At 40.9% G+C, this 4,900-nt stretch overlaps 1 non-coding gene across 1 annotated transcript; it reads left to right on the top strand.

Moving 5' to 3' along the window:
- The first annotated feature begins 4,159 nt into the window (after window positions 1-4,159).
- LOC118531650 (U6 spliceosomal RNA) lies at window positions 4,160-4,267 on the top strand. Its single transcript, XR_004915310.2, has one exon. It is a non-coding gene; the product is annotated as a U6 spliceosomal RNA (small nuclear RNA).
- The last annotated feature ends 633 nt before the right edge of the window (window positions 4,268-4,900 follow it).

Here is a 4,900-nt window from a genome sequence, read left to right as displayed (position 1 = left end):
CACCACTCCAGTTAACTTGAATATAGGAAAAATGACTACTGTGTTTTCTTTTCAGATGCTTCACTATGGAGTGATGTGATTTTTTTTGAAGGTTGCTTCAGTTTGGGAAGCTCTGAGGGTTGAAAAGTCACATACCTGGTATAGAAAGTGGAATAGGAATTAGATCTTCAATGAATAGGGGAGAATATTCCAGGGAAGATGAATAACAAAAGGTTAACAAAAGCCACTGGATGAGGGCACAGGTGGGAGTACAGAACAACTGAATCTTAGTGAATAAACAGGAACCGTGGGAAGAAAATCTGAAAAGACACGCTGGGCTAGATGGAGAAGAGTCCAGAGGGCCATTTCAAATATTTGTGTCCTATTCTAGATTTGGGTCTGCAGGAGGCTTTCGATCAGAGGGAGAGTGTAAAATACTCAAATCCATACTTTATAGGTCTCTGTAACTAGACAGGGTGATTTTACACCGAACAATCTTTTTTACCACTAATTTCTCATTCATCTATCCTTTTGGCAAGCACTGGGACCTCTTTTATACGCAAGACAAAGTCAAACACCTCTCAGATAGTTGCTGTACAACGAGAGATGAATGTGTTATAGGAGCATCAGGCACCAGCCGTCATTGGAAACACATCATGGTCCCTGCTCCATGCAGCTGAAAACTCAAACTTTGGAATACACCAGACTGAAGGGTGAGTCCTGGAAGGAGCAGGCCACTTCATTCCCTGAAGTTCAGTCTCCTTCTGTTGAATAAAGGTCATAGCATGCATGTCGTAAGCTCTGGAAAGGTTACCACGAGATACGGTATAGAGTTAGACACTTAGTACCATGAGAGCCTCTGTGCTCCCCCTTTCTCTTGCGTGTCTAAGTAATGGTGAACAAAAGGACACCACCTCAGGGCTGCTAACTGCTATCCACATTGGGAGACTGTATCTCTGTCTGGCTCCAGACCCAAATACACAACTGCCTAACAGACACATCCATCTCACTGTTTCTCAGCATACTCAAATTTGGTATGCCCCAACCTGCCAAAGCTCACTCTGTCCTCATGTTTCACTCTGTCCACAGCGGCGTTATTTACTCAGACACTCAAGCAAAATGCCTGAGTTCCACCAAGTTCCTTCCTCAGCCCTCTTCCCCCTAAAATGGCATTCTCACTCACACCCCTGCTTTGCTGTGTGTTCTCTCCCTGGGTGGCCAGACCGACGCTTCCAGGTAGCTCCCACTTGGAACACATCGAGTAAGGTGGCACAGGGTGCGCGCATCAGACATCTGTTCAATAAACAAACCTGTGGTTTTCACGGCTTGGTATGGAGAGTACTGGTAGGTTAAACACAAAGGAAATAAATTACGGTTTGTTGTTAGCCTCCAAAGAGGGAAAGACAGACCAATAGAAATACATTTGGGAAAAAAATAAATAAATAAAGGAGGGGGTGGGGCAGAGCTAAAGAAACCATTTATTCCACTCAAGGGTGATGTTTACAACAGGAATCATAGAACAGGTAATGCTCCTCTACATCTCCGGCGAATGATTTGAACAGAGCTAACTGCAAAGAGAGTGTGCTTCTTCTCCCAATAGGGCTTATGTACAAATTTTAATGAATTCTTTAATTCCAGTAATTCAACCTTAAAGCAGATCTATTCACTTTTCCCTTAACAGCACAATTAGTGCCCAGAAAGTGTATTCCCCTGGATGTTGCTAATGTTTTTAATGGACTAAAACTGGAGAACAGAAGCGAGCAATTCAGAACACACTGGTATGTAACAGAACTTCTTGGGCTCATTTGTTTTTCAGGATGTATAAAGATATATTTTCATTAATTTAAAAAAATGATTTTATCGAGGTATGATTGACACACAAGAACACTGTACGTATTTAATACATATGACTCCACAAAACCATCACCACAGTCTATGCCGTAAACATACCCATCCCCTCCAGAAGTTTCCTCCCACCTTCTTTATTGATTACTATTATTTTGTGTTTGTGAGAAGGTCACTTAACATGAGATCTACCTTCTTAGTGCATTTTTGTGTATACAATAGGATGTAATTAATTACTGGCAAAGTGTTGTACAATAGGTCTCAAGCACTTATTCATCTCATATGACTGAAACTTTGTACCCTTTGACTAATAACTTCCTGTTTCCCCTACCCGCCCCTGCAACCCCTGGCAACTATCATTCTACTCTCTGCTTGTATGAATTTGGCTATTTTAAACTCCCCATATAAGCGGTATCATGTAGTATTTGTCCTTCTCTGTGTGAGTAATTTGGCTTAGCAGAATGTCTTCCGGGTTCATCCATGTTGTCACAAATGGCCAGATTTCTTTCTTCTGTAAGGTTGACAAATATTCCATTGTATGTATATACCACATTTTCTTTGTCAATTCATTCCTTGATGGACATTGATGTTGTTTCTATATATCTCCCATCTTACACCTAACAAGTCCATCTCTTAAGATGATCCTATCTTCAACCTGGTCTTCACTTGATCTCTGCTCTTCCTATCTTATATCGGTGTTGGCCCATGTGATCAAACTATAAAACTGGAGAGGCTTTTTGACACCCCTCTGTTTTGTACCCCCATGCACAATCTTTACTTCAGTGTGCTGATTCTACCTTCCAAACTTGTCTTGGATTTACCCACTTACCTCTGCCTCTCCTGCCACCTCACTCAGTCTAAACCACCACCACCTCTTACCATTAGTACTGAAATACCCCACTCCTTTTCCTCTGCACCCTTGCTTTCACTCCGTTGTATCAATTCTATGCACAGCAGCCTAAATGATATTTTGAAATGTCACTCCTCTTAAGCCAATACTCTGCTTAAATTCCTTTAGGGTATAAACAAACCTGTTTGCACTTAAATTTCAGATCCTTGTGTGGGATCCATATGCCCCCATACCCCATGTATTGCCAACTTTTCCAATCACCTGTTCTCTGGCTTTCTCACTATGAGTCAGGAATAGGAGCTTCCTTCCCCACTGATGTCTTTACCAAATCGATGCATGCTGTTGTTCCAGACTCTTGATATCCTCCTTGCTGACTCCCTGTATGGCTAACCCTTCTCATCCATCCTGTCTCAGCCTATACATCACTTCCTCCAAGAATTCATCCACAACCACCGTATATAAGCAGGTATTTAGCAGAGGAACAATCTCTCCCACTTGTTTCCTTCATAGCATTTATCACAAGGTACATGCTTCCTGAATTTTTCCTTGCTGTCCCTTCTCCTTGGTAAATTGCAAGCTCCATCATGGCAATAAGTATGTGTGTTTCACTTACCAAAGTATATGACTTACAGAGTCTCTGCCATATGGGGGGTACTCAGCATATATCTCAAGAACTACTTACTGGCTTACTGGATGAATGAATAAATGTCTCCCATTAGTTTTGAGAGCTAGCTGCTCTTAAAAAAATTAAAGCCTTTATTCAATAAAAGTTTATTTCATGCTCATAATGTAGTTCAATGTGAGTATTCCAGGTCAAGAGATTGTCCTAGGAAACCCCTTTAGCAGAGGCTCAGTCTTTTTATCTTGTGCTTGCTCCAACCTTGATTCCCAGAGTCCTATCCATGCAGTTGTGTATGGGAAAGACAGCAGAGGTCCACATAGGAGGGCATTATGGGGTGGACCTGGAAATGTCCCCACTGCCCACATTCCTCTGAACACTCATATCAGATGAACCATCACATGTCCTTGCCTAACTGCAAAGGATGCTGGGAAATGTAGTTGAGCTCTGTGCCTGGGATATAGGTAAACAACTTGGTGACCAATCTATCCACCTTTGAAGAATAATCTTAATCTCAGGCATATGAATCCCTGTATTGCACCTCAAATTTTGCTACAATTTCTGAGCTACACTTAATCAATACCATATGAATTCATGGTGTGAAGTAAAATTGTCAGGGAATCATTTGGGTATTTCCAATCATTCATTTAAAAAAAAAGGGGGGGGTGGGGTCACTTGGGTGGCTCAGACAGTTAAGTGTCTGACCCTTGATCTCAGCTCAGGTCTTGATCTCAGGGTGGTGAGTTCAAGCCCTGCTTTGGCCTCTACACTGGGCATGGAACCTACTTAAATAAACAAACAAGCAAACAAATAACAAATAAATAAATAAAAATTAAAAAAATTTTTAAATTTAAAAAAGGGTGTGAGTGCTCGCTTTGGCAGCACAGATACTAAAATTGAAATGATACAGAGAAGATTAGCATAGCTCCTGTGTAAGGATGACACATAGGGGCGCCTAGGTGGCTCAGATGGTTAAGCGTCTGCCTTCGGCTCAGGTCATGATCTCAGGGTCCTAGGATCAAGCCCCGCATCGGGCTCCCTGCTCAGCAGGAGGCCTGCTTCTCTCTCTCCCTCTACTACTCCTCCCTGCTTGTACTCTCTCACTCTGTCGAATAAATAAATAAAATCTTTAAAAAAAAAAAAAAAGGATGACATAAATTCGTGAAGTGTTCCATATTTTTTAAAATAAATAAATAAATAAATAAATAAAATACATAAATTTAGAAAGGGTGTGAAGGACAAGTCATACAGGTATCCAAACACCTGGATGACAGAAAAAAGAAAAATTCTATTTACACTTTACATTTTGTTCTACAGAACACATAGTAAATGAGGAGAATCCTACCATTCTTATGTTCCCAACTCTGATCTGGATAATTTACTGACTGTCAATTATGTAACTCTGCAAATGCAAAGTCCCCTACATGCAAAGATTTCTGGTAATAATTTGAGATAATATCCCACAGTAAAAAGTCTTGACATTTAAAGGGGCAGTGGACAAGTGATTTTTTTTTTATTCTTTCTGGCAAGGGCAACGACTCTGAGCACTATGATGATAATTAAGACTCCCCCTTAAATTCAGAACAAATAGGAGTAATAAAAGGACA

Source organism: Halichoerus grypus, chromosome 5, assembly GCF_964656455.1.
Source record: "Halichoerus grypus chromosome 5, mHalGry1.hap1.1, whole genome shotgun sequence".
Lineage (NCBI taxonomy): Eukaryota > Metazoa > Chordata > Mammalia > Carnivora > Phocidae > Halichoerus > Halichoerus grypus.
The sequence above is the reverse complement of the archived record's forward strand: the minus strand, read 5'-3'. Positions and strand labels throughout refer to the sequence as shown.